The sequence below is a fragment of the Poromitra crassiceps genome (genome assembly GCF_964638095.1).
Source record: "Poromitra crassiceps genome assembly, chromosome: 1".
Lineage (NCBI taxonomy): Eukaryota > Metazoa > Chordata > Actinopteri > Beryciformes > Melamphaidae > Poromitra > Poromitra crassiceps.
The window spans coordinates 81292680-81308480 of record NC_139623.1 but is presented as its reverse complement, the minus strand read 5'-3'; the positions used below and the strand labels follow the sequence as shown (position 1 = coordinate 81308480).

Genomic DNA, 15801 nt, shown 5'->3' with positions numbered 1-15801 from the left:
CTCATGTGGGTGCAGCTTGCTCGCTATTGTAATTGTAATTGTAATCATTTTACACAACATTTTTAGCAAACTAAATTTTCATTTTAAAATCATTCTGTTGACGTTTATTTCAAAATAATTATCTATGCACTGTGGTGCAAAGTTAGTGAGGAGAGTCTCACCACTCGTTAATTAATTAATTAATTCGGTTCAGGTTTGAATTTATGTTCAGAAATAACATTTAAACAGCAATAAAACACACAAAAACAAAGGCTATGATGCAATCATCCAAGAAATGTGTTTTATTGATATAGCCTAAAGGCGGCTCGACCTCTTCTTCTCAGGAGTAGCATGAGCTTGATGCTTTTCTGGCCTCTTTCTGGCCTCGGCTGAAGTAGCTACTTGCACCATCATTAGCTACAGTATATGTTTAAAAAAGAACTTGCCCAGCTATGTCGGCTTTGCCATTTTGATCTCGTGTCGGCCGTCCACGGGGAATCGGGATGCTGCTGCTGTGTGCATATGTTTTTTTTGGATGCTGGCTCGCTGGCTTTGAAGAGACAATGCACATTTGATTTAAATCGGCAAGCAGGTAGACATTTAACTGCTGCGAGCCAGCAAGCAACATGTTATGGTTTTTTGTTCATTTAAAATTGGTTGTAATTCTATTTTGTTTGATCATGCTGTTGCAGATGTGGCTGAAAGAGGATATCTTTAGATTTTCAGACTAAATCCTTCATCAAAACTATTGGAGAATGGGCTCCTCAATATAGGCTATGGGTTTCTCATTGGACCATGCTACACCCTTCCACCAATTTTCATGAACATCAGTAAAACGCGAAACCATAGCATGCTTTACACCGTCGGTAAGAATATTTCAGTGGTAGGCTATCATCTGCCATCATTGTCTATCAGTGTTAGGATTCCGATTTCCCCCGGCCATGCTGACCCATTGACCATGCGTCTATATGAGGAGACACCGCCTGAATGGCTCTGGCAAAGGCAACATGTTGAAAGGCATGTGAATAAAATGTTGATCTGCAAAGCAGGATTTAGATTTAGAGATTTGCTTTTATATTTAAATCAAGCTTCACAACAGGGTGTGTGTGACATGGGCAGACCATCGTCTGTGACAGCCTGTCGCTGTCCATCGACGGTGGTGTTGAAATGTTCATCAATCGATGCATAGAGCGCCTTGCGCTGTCCTCGGTGCTGACACATCTGAAGCTTCACTGTCCGCTTTCTTAGACATAGCCTACTGTATCACTTGGCTCAATACGTGACAAATTGTTTATGGATAGGACATCTACCTTTCTAGACATGAGGAGTCTTTTTTTGTTGTTGCCGAAGGTGAGTAGAGCGGGCGGGGGGAGCGCGGGGGCGGTGGGGTGCGGTGCGGAGGAGAGCCCGAAGAACAGAATTGGGCAGCCAAAAAACCCCGTGCCTAATATCAGACAATTCATAAACGTCTCTACAATCCTCAATTCTCAATGGATGTCTTATGTTTAAATGGCCCTGTAATCTATAGATTGAGGCAGTAAATTTGGCTATGTCAACCACGCTTATATCACTTGTAGATCAAAGGCCAGAACTGAAATGCAAGTGTCGGGTCTTACAGTCTATGCCCGCTGGTTTACCATAAAGAAAAGTGCCACAGCAAGCTGAGAGAGAAGGTGTAGCCTACCTGATCGGACTGTTGTCACCCATAGATTCAGTTTGTTATCAGCTGAACAACCTATATCTAGTTGCTTGACTGGTTTTGACAAATGAGTACAGATACATTTGCACATTCTGGGTTAATTGGCATGGGTCAACACTGTTAAAATGCTTTTTATGGTCAAATATATGTATTAACCTACTTCCCACCCCCACCCCCCCATGACAACTTCAGTGCATTTTCTAATTTTGTTACATAATGCGTCATTTATTACATTTTCAACCAGAAAAAGTGCAACGTTATTACATTTTGCGTTCAGGCGATTTATTACATATTGCGCATATTCTTACATAATGCGTCGTTATTACATATTGAAAGTGAGGTTTTATTACATTTTGCGATTTTATTACATAATGTGCAGTTATTACATAATGCGTCGTTACTAGGTGCAATGTGTAATATTTTGCCACATGATCCAAACTAATAGGGAGTGGTATTTCACCTCTTCCATAGAAACACAATGTACTGCATTTTTCTTTGCTTCTAGCCAGATTGAGAATTCAAATTAGCCTGACATGGTTTGAAAGCTTCTGGCAGGCATAACGCTAGTAATATTAGTAATGTAACTGAGCGTCCTCCTGGGTATATTCTGTTATGTAGCATTAGCATAAATGCTAACAGTTTTGTGTACTGTATGTAGCTGAAGAAGGCTAACACCATTAGAGCCATGTTCTGGGACGTAGCCTATAGTAAAATACAAATGGATTTGGGTGGTCTAACCTAGTTTGTTAGTTAGTGGATTATTCAAGCTTCCCAGTCAAATAGGGTCCATGCCTAGGCTCGCCTGCTGTGCGGCCTCGCCCGCCCTGCAGCTTGCATATGCAGCTCGACCGCTGTGCGGGCTCACTTGCTCCCTCGCCCACCCTGCAGCTCACCCGCTGTGCGGGCTCACATGCTCTTATGACATCACTGATGACCAGCGCGCGTCGCAGCCTCGCCTGCTCTATGACATCACTGATGACATCATCACAGAGGAGCTGTGGCCGGACACAGAACTTGAAACAAACAGTGGACAGAGCCCACATACTCAATTTGATAGATAGATAGATAGATAGATAGATAGATAGATAGATAGATAGATAGATAGATAGAAGATAGATAGATTTGATAGTTTATTCCATAGCAACAAAACGTCTGCCTCAGGAGTCTCTCCCCACCTCTTCTTCCTGGACTGAGGGCAGACTCAATGCTACAGTGTCCTCACTAGCGCCTCTTGAGGTAAAAATGCTACAGTAATACAGGAAATGACAGACCAGGGCTAGCTGGTGCTATTGCTCATTTCAGTATAGATATATCTGAAACACAGTACATAGACATCTTTCAGATGACGTCAAAACCAAGATGCCATTGATAATTTTTGAATGTTTTAAAGGAGAACTTACCTCCTAAACACATTTTTTCAGGGGTGATGTGTGAAGAATTCTGGTCAAAATTTCCACATTTGACACCAAACTGTTGCCATTTTACCATTTGTATCATTTTTCAGCAGCATACCTGGCATAAGCGCCCTCTAAGGGTGGAACACTGCTTTTTTTTGCCCTCAAATGAATGGGATATTTGGTACAACCTGACGTCAGGTTGTCCCCAAAGACTATGGGATTTCAAGATAGTTACTCCCCTACTCCCCCTGTACCCTTTCGGCTCCTCACAACTCCAAGCCTATTCCCATGATGTCACTTGACCTGTGTTGCTGTAAATCAGTCCCAACCAAAAACCCTGTGCTCTTAAAATACTGAACACCACGTTGTCATATTTGACACATGTCTTCATTGTAGACAGTTTATCGCTGAATGTGTCATTACATTATTAATATCTTACCTGGATAAGCTCTAATTATGTTGTTTATATTATCAGTCCGACTTGGAAGCACTTTCTCCCGGCCAGTCAAACGGGAGAGTCTGCTCTCATGCACCCGCGGGGGCGCGCGCAGCAGCAGCAGCACACAGCAGTGCTCCTCTCAGTCATGAGAGGCGGGGGCTTTTGCATGGGAACAGTCTGACATTTCCGCAAACAAATCTCGTCGCAGTTTAGCGCACATGTAAAATATAACGCTATACTACGACGTGACAACGCTGCTCTAAACACATCGGCTAATATAATTTCCCTGCATCTCATACTGAGATTATATCGGTATTGAGTTTGGACAGACTGAATGGGCGGAGGAGCATCAGGAGAGCTCTGCAGCTGTGCCCTGAGAGACACTCACCTCGCTCCGACTATAGCAGGCTACTCAGCTACTGACGCTGTGCCCCTGTCTGTGAAAAGCGTCCTGTCCAGTCGCACCTTCGCAAACAGATGCGGGATTCCCTCAATCCTGTACCCAATCTCAGACTGTATTGAGCAGAAAAATCGCACACCAGCTATTTCTCTGTGTTTGTTTGTTAAAACTCTCGTAACGGACAAGCCCGTCTTTTATTGTCACACGAACACCACAATACATGCATGCGGCCACAACACACTCATGCTGACGGTGGCCGGTGAAAAGTGTCCTCTGCATTTAACCCATCCAGGCATGTCCTTTCCTCCGAGGGGCAGGCCAGGAGCAGTGGTCGCTTTCTCGTACAGCGCCCGGGGACCAACTTCGGATGTTGTCGTCACTGGTCGGATGACGATGACGATCTGATCTTCTGCATGTTTTTAGTGGGGGGGTTATATACGGAGGAACCCCCTGGGGGAGCACGGGGAGAACATGCAAACTCCACACAGAGAGAAAGGCCCTTACGACGAGATAATCGAACCCAGGACCTTCCAACTGAGCGACAGCGCTTACCACTGCGCCACCGTACCCCCCAGGTTACAGAGCGCCCCATGCATGCAGGAGGCTGTTTCGCCAGCCGGGGTCTGGCAGGAGGGAGGCGGGGGAGAACGCAGCCGAGAACGCAGCCGAGAGGAAAACTTTTGCAAAGAATCATGGAAAAGGGAGAAACGAAAATTAAAAACGGATTTCATTGCGCGGTTTATCGCTAGTTAGACGAGGGAATGACGTGGAGAAATCTCGCATTGTGTTACCCCAGAGCGGGGGGTTTGTCCTATTGTGCAGTGTGCTGCGGTAACGAGTCTCGCCTCACTTTGCTCTTATCGATAGATACAGACGACCACACACTTTTTATAAAGATATTGCCCCTCTCAAATAAATTATTTTTGAGGCGGTGGGCAAACTGTAATGGCGTCGATTTCCGAAAAAAAATCTTGACTTGAACACAGCCAAAGAGTTTAGTATAGACAAGAGCATATGTCATTTCTTGTTTTTTTCCATAGGTATTTTCAAATCACTGTTCTGATACATATCTAGGGGGTAAGTCCTCCTTTAAACTTTGTTTCTATGGAAATCGTACACAATGTACCTTTAATGGCCTTATGTATTTTTCCAATACTGTGAGGACTCGGGTGGGGGAGCGTTAATCAAATTCAAACAGGTTTTCTTGAAAAATCTAAACAGCTGGCTCCACAGAAGAAGGGGAAGAAAGCAGGGTAGGTGAACGGGTGGGTGGGGAGGGCGGACCCTTGGTTGATTGATCCGTAAACAACCATGAATATATTTTCATTGACTTTGGCTTAATTGCCTGATAAAATTTGCTCATAAGTGGAAGCGGCAGAAGCTGCATCTATTCCATTGCTCAAGTCACTGTCACAGATGGGGCGGCAGCCTGGGCCAAATCGCCGAATACTACCACCGCCTTGGTCGCCTTCAAACAATTATAAGTGCAACAATTCATGACTCAGCTGAATGTATGAATACATAAAAGGGGCCAAAACAAAAAAGAAAAACAGAGCCGACAGAGAGCTGAAAAGGGAGTAGACATTCCTCCTCTCTGTGGAGCTGACATCAGCAAAGATGGACCATAAATACTTCATAAATACCAATTACCTCCAGAAACCGGAGTGAAGAAAAGAGCAGCTATTTCGGCCAATTATGAGGCTCCGCTCTCAAAGGGGCGGAAGGAGATGCCTCCTCTCCTTTCAAGCCTCCCGCTGAAAGCAGAAACCTCGGTCGTGTCGCGGGGGCCTCAATAATGGTTCCTTCCACCTTCATGTCAGGGATGAAAGGCCCCAAATGTCCTTTGAGTGAAGCTCCCAGAGGACTTTACATGCCTCAATAACATTCCCATCCTTGAAGATGTTTGAGGGGGACTACACACAATCTTCTCACCGACTTTGAGGCTTTTGCGCTCTCTTTCTCTGACGTTTTCTGCCTCTCCCCGTTCTCAAAGGTCCTTCCTCAGCAGCCGGAGATAGAGCCAGAACAAAAGGAAAAGCAGAGAAAAAAAAGAGAGAGAGTCAAACAGCACATTGTTGGGGTGAGTGTCACCAGGCTGAAAATAGGACAGCTGAACCTCTTGAAGGAGCCATCATTCTTCATATGGGTAAGCGGTCTTCATTTCCACCCTCGGCGAGGACACACGGGGCTTAACATATACGTCTGAGGGTTTGCTGCACTTGAAGGTGGCAGCGATTCCCTAGACTGGAAAGGTGGGGCCACGGAGTCTAATAACAGCGTGGCTTGACAAACTTGAGACGGTGGGGCCACTAGGGACTGATGACATCATCACCAATGATGACATCACAATTGCTCGTGAGATCATCAGTGATTTCTAACTTCGCGTCACCAGGCTCCTGGTGCCCATTACTACAGGGAATGATCATCCGCCCTAAGACCCGGATGTTCCGGTGGTTTTTCCGCTTTGTCCCCCATAGAAGGATGGTTTTATATGGTGTTTTCAGAGCAGAATAGTTTTTTTTTGGGGCCATTCCCGGTGTGTTCGGCCGGAACACCAAGTGTGTTTGCGCTGGATGACGTCGTGCTACGCTTTTGGCTCGACTAGGTGATTTCAGAGACTCAGAGTCGGTGTCAGTTGTTTATTTACCATTTGCAGTAGAGACTACATTGTAATTGGGGTGCAAGAGCTTAAAACAAAACACAACATATCACACCGACAACATGTAAAGGATTTATAACAAGTGCAAATTCATAATAGCTGCGACCAGATATGCGATGTCAGTCAGAGTGTGACGTTACTCCATTGTGATGCCATCCATTGACATTGATTTTGCGGACCAACCAACATTGTGGACCAACCAACCAACAGAGTGACTTAACAGAGCTGCTCGCCATGCTGGTCACAGCTAAAAAGACAGAGTAAGGAATCAAAAGAGACAATTACACACAATACATGTATGGATCCAAACCAATCACGCCCACGAGATGCCTAGTAATTGTAAATTGCAAAATATTAAAGTGCACAATGTTAAAGTGCACTTATGACATCACTGATTATGTCACAATGTCTATGACATCATTAGTGTCTGTCACAAAGAGCCATTTGACATTGTCAGTGATGTCATAAATCCTTCTTTACTTATGCATACTTGTGACATCATCAGTGATTTACAGTATCACTCACTGATGACATCCCTGATGGCATCACTCACCAATGACATCACAATTGCTTGAGGGGGGGACACGGTGAAAAGACTGATAAATTAGCAATACAATCAATAACAGCAGTGATGCCAGGCAAACAGGATGAGGAAAATGTCTCCAGTGATAGTTTCTGGGAGTTGGGGAACTACAAGGGGACAGTCAAGCGGGTAGAAGATGGCAACCATCTCTGTAATGACCTGTTGAATTGTCTTCATGAGCGGGCACGTATCGAAAAGTCTTATGCACAGCAGCTCATAGATTGGGGCAAGCTATGGCGGCAGCTAATAGAGAAAGGCCCACAGTTTGGTTTGTTGGAGCAGGCGTGGGTAGCTCTGTGCACGGAGGCAGAGAAGGTGAGCGAGCTCCACATGGAGATGAAGGCAACGCTGATGGTTGACTACGAGAGGCTGAAGAACTGGCAGAAAGACACCTACCACAAACAGGTGATGGGTGGCCAAAAAGAGACCAATGAGGCCGAGGTCGGCTTCCACAAGGCTCAGAAACCCTGGGCTAAGAAACTTAAAGAGGTGGAGTCGACGAAGAAAACGTACAACTCGGCCTGCAAGGAAGAGAAGGAAGCCAAAATCAAGCTAGAGAACAACGACAACCCCGAAGCCCAAAAAAAACTCCTGGACAAGTTGAGGAAGTGTCAGCAGGATGTGCAGAAGACAAAGGAACACTATAAGACGTCTCTGGAGGAACTGGACAAGGTGACCCCTCAGTATAAGGAGAACATGGAGCAGCTGTTTGAGCAGTGGCAGCAGTTTGAAGGCGAACGTATACGCTTCTTCAGAGAGCTGCTGCTGGAGGTCAAACAGCACCTTGATCTCTCAAGCAATCAAAGATTCCATAAAGTCTACCGCAGGATGAAGGACACCATTGCTGCTACTGATGCCAAGGAGGACTTGAAATGGTTCTGGTCCAATCACGGCCCCGGCATGCCCATGGACTGGCCACACTTACCGTAGGGCTGTGATGGTTTATGTAGCCAATTTATGGAATATGCAAACATGGATATCGAGAGCTACTGGACAAAATACTTTTTTTCAGATGAACCATGTCAGATGAACCATGTCAAAGAACATCTTCAGGCAGAGAAATCCCATGTGTGTCTTGGCTGTGAGTGTTGTCGGTCAGAGGAATGGAGAGGAGACAGGAGAGACAGACAGAAGCCATTTCCAAACATGAAGTCTGGACGACTATGCCCGTTAACTCAGGTCCAGGTATTCCTGGAGTTACCCTTCCAGACATGAGGGATCGTTGTTTCTAAACACGAACATATTCAGACTAGGGAGTGGGGGGGAGGTGGAGGTGGAGACGTGTGTGCTGCACACTAACGTCTGCAGGCTGCAGCCATCACGGTGTTTATGCGAGGCATACTTTTAATTACATTTTTCAATGTAGACTACATCAGAAAGCAATTCTCCACTCCATGAAAAACCTTCAACGCATTATTCAGGCGATAATGTGGTGTGGCGATGTGTCAAAAAGTGAGTGCTTGTTACATCGCCCAAAAGCCACGAGTCAAAATAGTGGTCGCACTAACGTTAAACGGCGGAAAAGGTGATTTTACAAGTGGCATTCAAGTCATATCGGACTGGTTTTCAATGTATTTCTCCCCACAAAAGTTATGTCTCGAATATATAATGAAACATTCATCTCATTGCATTTTCACGATAAAATCAGACAGGTAGACCGGCAGGAAAAGAAACGCATTCAAGCCGTTTGCAGCACATTTTCCCCTGATGAGCCAACATGGCGGCAATTTCTGGTTAAGCCTACAAAAATATGTCATCCCTGCGGTACTCTATTGTATGACATCATCGGCAATTTATGACCTCATCACTGTCTGTGACATAATCAGTGATTTATGACATCATCGGTGATATTGTATATGACATCACTGTAGTGGTGACCTGGCAACTTTCTTTCATGGGGACATACAGACATTCAGAGAAACAAGGATAGACCCCCTTCGCCTTGGCCCCTAGTGGCCACGCCGTAAAAACTGCTGAACAAGCATTCCCAGTAGGAAAATGCAGCGTCAGACAATCAAATGGGACAAAACCAAAATCATTATTTTCCACCCGCTATGGTGTCTGTCCACATTGGATTTTCCATCCAATGGCCCACCTGGGTCCCAAATGTAATAACAAGTAGGAACGGCTCAAAACCAACAAATCTTTGTCAGCTTTGACTCGAGTGGCCCCCCATGTTCAAATTAAAGTGTGTGACATTCAGCTACAAAGCAGTGATTATGGAGAAGAGGTGTGCAGTATTGAATCGCCCGGGCCCTCAAAATGGCACAGTGACTCATCAGCAGCCGAGCAGCCAATAAGTGACAGTGGAGATAATAAAAGCTAATAAAAGACGCATACCAACCTCACACCCTCCTCATTGCCAGGAATATGTCAGAGGTGTGAATCCATCCTTCACACTCCCGACATGATCATGTAAGTGACTTAGGGATGCACCATGATATCGGCACATCACCGGTATCGGCCGATAAAGGTTTTAGCTATTGCACAATTGCACCCGATAAGGATTGTAGGAGAAGGTACATATTTGTGACACTTTATTGTATATAGGCTACCTAACTTCTATTTTATTGTTTTTATGGTCTATTCATATGCCTCTTATGTCTCTATGTTTATATTTTTCCCTATCTAAGTGTGAGCATCTGTACTCAATTTCCCCTCCGGGATCAATACAGTTGTTCTGGTTCTGATGTATCGGCACCGGCCCGTAACAAACATTTCTGATGATATGACATGCCATCATCCAAGCAATGAGCATGTTTAAGAAGGATGAATTTTACCTCTCTCTTTTTTAGAAAGAAAAAGTTATCTTACTAATATAATAGAGAGGCAATTCTGCGGCGGCAGCAACCCACAGTCCACCATGCTCAGGACACCACCCTAATTTATAGTAGTAAACGCCGCCATAGTCGAGTGGGTGGCCAATGGTGACTGATGATCATAAATATCTGATGTCACGACCCATCTGAGAGTGATGATGTTATCGTCATCATGGTTGAGTGGTGGCCAGTGGTGACTGATGTCATACCTACTGATGATGTCATACGAACTCATGTCATGCCCCACAATCGTCGAGTGGTGGCCAGTGGTGAGATGATGCGATACCCACTGATGATCTCATAGACATTTGTGTCATTATCAGTGATGTCGCTCGAGCAATTGTGATTGTCATCAGTCATTTATGACAGACACTGATTATGTCATATACATTGTGACATCATCAGTGATCTCATGACAGTGGCTGTGGCCTTCTCCAGGCCCATATTTCGGTCTGATGCTGGTGCTGGACGGCCAGCCCCAGATAGTGGAATAGAGGAGTGTTCAGCCACACTTCAAACACAGCCCTGTTTGGATCTGTGATCTTCCTCCTAAGTGACATCACAAATGAACATAATCTGACTGCACTGGACTGAAAAGAGACTCATAGAGACTTGAGTACACAGTTCGAACAGAGTTGGTCTCGGGACTCTGCTACTGATCAGGACCTTTTCAGGAGGGAACTTTCAATGGAAAAGACACCAGTGTTACAGGCTGAGCTACAATCTCGCAATCAGCTGCAAGAACTTGAGCCGCTGAATAAGTGATGTTTGCTGACCATCATCCATTCCTCCTGATGAGGGCACTAGACCCCCTGGGATATGAGAAAGAGACCCTGGCTCATTCCAACACTCAGAGAGGTGGACTCCATGCGCTCTGCCTATTACAGTGACCTGTGCAGTAAGTTTACAGTAGGATGGAAAACCATTCTCGTGAATCACTTTTATGACTTTTGAAGCGTTTTCTGAAAATCATGTTAAAAAAAATGCATTTACGTCTCATTCACGTTTGTGAAGATTATCCTGGTGAACACAAATTACCACTCTAAACTTTTGTTAACCACAGACCTTATTTCATGCATTTAAGCGAAATCACCATTCTAAAACCCCATAGCCTTTTCCCCTGAGGATCCAACATGCTACATCCACTCATTCCTGCAGTGCTCTATTTCCCTGTGTGTGTGTGTGTCTCTCTGTGTGTGTGTGTGTGTGTGTGTGTGTGTGTGTGTGTGTGTGTGTGTGTGTGTGTGTGTGTGTGTGTGTGTGTGTGTGTGTGTTATTGGCACACAGCTGACTCCCCACACAAAGTGCCCCGTCACTAGCTATTGTTGCAAGCAGATTCTTCCCCCCAAAAGCGCAACATAACAAGCCTTGAGATATTTTATCCAGAAATTGGAGCAGTCAGCTTTGAAATGGAGGGATGACATGCATGACATCTCTTCAAACCTGGCTGGTAGAGAGGCCTGGAGAGGAACAGTTAAGAGGTTATAATCGCCATAAGCCAATGGCTCTCTTCAGGAAGGACCAAATCTGTGTCCCCGCTTTGAATTAGGCTAATTAGCTCATTGACATTTTGCTGTCTCCTGGTGCCTCCTGAGACTAGATCAACTGCAAATAGTGCAAAGTTTTGAGCCATTCCACTTTACACTACAGTAAGTGCCTCTTGTATATCACCACTCCAAATTGTGTATGAATGCAACAGAACAGATAGGGAAAGCAAAATTATATATATATATATATATATATATATATGAGATACTATATAAAACACCAACTAGTCAGGAACAAGTCCATAATGTAGACCGCACACTCCAAAGATGATGGCCAAACTTGTCAAAAAGACTTGATTTATTATTATTATTGATTATTATAATAAATCAAGTATTTTTGACAAGTTTGGTTTTATATAGTATCTTGGATTTATCTTGTTGTGACCTGCACCTCTCGGATGTGCACGAGCAACTTTCTTATACACACAGACATAACGTTACAGAGATAAATGGAGAGAATTCATGCGTCACTGATGTCACATTGATGTCACTGTTGACATTGTGACATCATTAGTGATGAAAATGGAAAAACTGGCTTCCTGTCTCTTCCAATGTTCAATGTAGAGTAGAGCCCTTCACGGGCCTCAAATCTAGGCCCTAGCCCGGCTCAGGCCCTACATGTTCGGGCCCGAGCCCGATGTGAGCCCTACGGCTTGTCAGAATTTCAGGCCCGAGGCTGGCCCCGGCCCTCCCCTGAACCTTATGTGTTTGTTTTCGACAATATGTCAGTTCAAACATTAAAAAACTAAACTAAACTAAAAACAGGCAGGCCCTAGCTAGGCAGGCAGGCAGGCAGGCCCTACCTAATGAGGTGAAAATGGGCCCTAGGCCGGCCCTAGGATCGGGCTGGGCCTCGGGCCCCCTCGGGCTCGGGCCAGAATGCAGGGCTCTAATGTAGAGCCCTGCACGGGCCTGAAATGTAGGCCCAAGCCCGGCCTGAGGTAATCAAGCCCTACCCAACACAAGCCCTAATTGTTTTCTCGGGTCCCGTCAGGTACAGTCAGGTAGCAGACCTTTAGGGCCCTATCTTTGCAACGGCGGTCATTTTGCGTTAGCGCCCATTTGCGCTGGAATAGCCCCGCGCAAAGGCCTAATTGTGGGCGTGTCGGCCCGCTGCGCTTCACGTCATCTCGCCGCAAACCTCCATAGGCGTCTTTATGCCCATAACAGGATTCACAAGGTGAGATCACTCCCCTTAAAAGCCACAACGTCACCGCCATCACGTCTGTGACAGGCAGCAACTTCTTTCTTGCTCAGTGCAAGCAGAGTGACAGAGTGAGAGAGAGAGAGAGAAAAGAGAGAGGGAGAGAGTCAGAGAGAGAGAGGGGGGGGAGAGAACGAGAGAGGGAAGAGAGAATTGGAGGTTGAACCAGTTCGGATTCGTAACGAAAATTGATGCTTTTGTAATTAGTAGCCTATTAATTAGTCGTTTCGCTCATATAGGCTATAGGGTAGGGATGTGTGAGATTTTAATTCTAGCCTATTTAAATAGCCTATACCAGAATTGTCCACTCGGGTTAAGCTACTGCTGCATGGTGCAATTGCAGGGAGAGAGGTTACTGTATAGCCTACTGGCCGGTGTTGTGTCAAAAAGTGATTTGCTGCCAGAAACGGATTTCGATCCGCGGGACCGCGCACAGCGCTGCCTCAGTGCCTCTACCCACCCTGTGCACTGACCCATCCCCAGCTCACACCTTCTCCGGGGAGACCCCCCTCCAGGACGCGGCACACTAGCCGAACACTTAAAAGCACCCCTCCCTGCGCTACACACAGACTTCCGCCCCGCCAGACCATCGTTCCCCTGGTAACAATTCAAAACGCACAAAACCATGACAAATGCCTGGCGTAGAGGTTTTTGTGAGCATTTGGCAGTGAGAGGAGGGGGGGAGAGGCACACCGCTGACTGAAGTGAATAGACCTTGATTAATAGGCTACATGTTTCAGGTGCAATATTATAATATACACATGACATGACAGCATCATGTTGCAAAGGTATCCCACACAGACGTAGTGATGTAAAAAATAAATAAATAAAAAGTTCAAAAGTAGGCTAAAGAAGACAATTTACGCAAATAATCTACGCAAACCCTGACCCATCTTTAAGTCCAGTGACCCCAGTTGCTTAGTGGCGAAGAGAAGTCACTGAGAAGTGCACACATACGCACCTTATCCCACACAAAGTAACTCTGAACCCTAACCCGTGTCAAAGTAGGCCAGAAACGGGTTCCAGATAGTTGAAAATCTTTTGAGTGAGTTGGTCCTCAGGAACCTGAGTCAATCCATCTGTATAACTGAAACCATGTCCGTCAAACCACAGCTGAAAACATGGTGGAGAAGGGGACTTCCATTCCTTCAGAATGAGTCTCTTGGCAACAGTCGTCCCCCTGTCTCAGAGACTGTTACACAGCCGTAGAGAGGACTGGTCTGTTGTTAATGAAACTAAATCACATCCCATCAGCCATGGTCAACAAGCCTGTGGACCATCTACACATCAGTCACTTTCCCTTCGCTCAGCTCTGTAGCAAACAAATGGACTTGTGGTGACTTGTGAATTGTGTTGCTTGCAGTTTAATAAACGCATGGTGGTTACGCTATCAATCAAGCTTTTCAAGAGTATGTGTGTGCTTTGGGGAGGTTGGGTTAAACATCTGGCTCAGCCTACCTGGCCATCCGGCAGTTTCTCTTTAGTGAATGCTGCCCTCAGGAAAGTCACTGAAAGCCCTGTATTGTAGCCATTGTTCGCCTAACGAGCAACACTAGCGTTCACAGTTTCCGCCAATCAACGCTGTCCACACAGAGGCTGCTGTACACCTGCCATTCTGGCATATTCTGCAGTTCTGCTCTAATTCAATTTACCACTCAATCCCGTTCCAGAGCGCCTGTCACACGTTCCTCCTCCGGCAGAGAGGCATTTCCATCCAAAAAGCCTTTCAGGGTGTTGGAAGATAGTGTGAAGCATGCGTGTGTGTGTGTGTCGCTGGGGTTAAGAAGAAAGGACAAATAAATAACCTCCTAATATTATGGGTGCATCCATTGAAAGACGCCTTGGTATCATTAAGAGCAGGGGTTCCCAAACTTTTCAGACCAAGTACCACTATGTACCAAACCAAATTTACAAAGTACCACTTCCCACTGAGGATAGTACCAAATTAAACATAAAACACTGATCTGCAGTAGCATCCGAAAGGCTAAATAGGCTAACTGTTGCAAGTTAGACCGCAAATAACCAACACAACAATTACCATGTGCAAAAAACTGATGTGACACAGCACATAAACATCGTATTCGCTGATAGGCTGATGGCAGTCAGCAAGGCTCTTGAGTACCACCAGGTGGCGCCTTGTGGGCCACCAGTGGTCCCCGGAAACCATGGTTTGGGAATGACTGCATTAACTCATTCTCTGCCAGGGTCATTTCGGTCTGTGTGCTCCCAGTGCCAGGATTTTGAGCATATTTCCTGATCTTCCAGGACCCACAGAATATTCTATGCTAGGAATAAAATTACACAACATATCTCACAATAAAGCAGAGACTCTATTCTTACCCCTTGTAAAAAACTGAAACTCTACCATGTTTCCTTGTTTAGTTACAAGCAGTGGAAGTTAGCTTGTTTTCACTAAAAATGCCCTCCTTCGGAAGGGAAATATGAGAAAAATAGGTTTTTAGTGAAGGACACCGTTTCAAGCAGAACTCTCTTTTGAGCCTTTTATTTTTTGCCTCAGTGACACATCAGACATATACAGTATTTGTTTTCCCAAAAAAATAAAAATAAAAATAAAAAAAAGTTTTTACTGACTTTTACTTCCTGGAACTTATTTACCAGATAGTCCAAGACTGGACGGACCAAATTAACCCTTATGCTCTCGCTCTCTCTCTCTCTCTCTCTCTCTCTCTCTCTCTCTCTCTCTCTCTCTCTCTCTCTCTCTCTCTCTCTCTCTCTCTCTCTCTCTCTCGAGTCTCACACACACGCACACAGGAATCACAGGCAGCTGCTCAATGGCCGCAAATGCTGCTCAATGCACAAATGGCCGCTCATGATCGTCACTCACTAACGGACTCTGTTTACTGCTAAATGGGTGACTATACTATAAATACTAAACGTGATTTAGCGGGTTCCTTTCATCAGTTTGACTTGAAACAATGTCACAGGCTGGGAAAGGGTCTGATCTAATGTAAACAAGCAAAACATGAAAGTACGTCCGAGTACGCCTTGGCACAGAACGCCATTGTAAAAAGTACGTCCGAGTACGTCTTTGGCAGAGAATGAGTTAAAGAGCAG

At 45.3% G+C, this 15801-nt stretch overlaps 1 protein-coding gene and 1 pseudogene across 2 annotated transcripts in view; one reads left to right on the top strand and one right to left on the bottom strand.

Annotated features, from left to right (window-relative positions):
* The window catches only part of cadm1a (cell adhesion molecule 1a), a gene marked incomplete at both ends in the record, with an annotated part of 848087 nt that overhangs the window by 287270 nt on the left and 545016 nt on the right, over window positions 1–15801 (bottom strand). The gene's annotated exons all lie outside the window — the stretch shown is intronic.
* On the top strand, window positions 7205–8086 carry LOC310784855 (protein kinase C and casein kinase substrate in neurons protein 2 pseudogene; annotated as a pseudogene). Its single transcript has one exon. The product of its transcript is annotated as a protein kinase C and casein kinase substrate in neurons protein 2 pseudogene (transcript).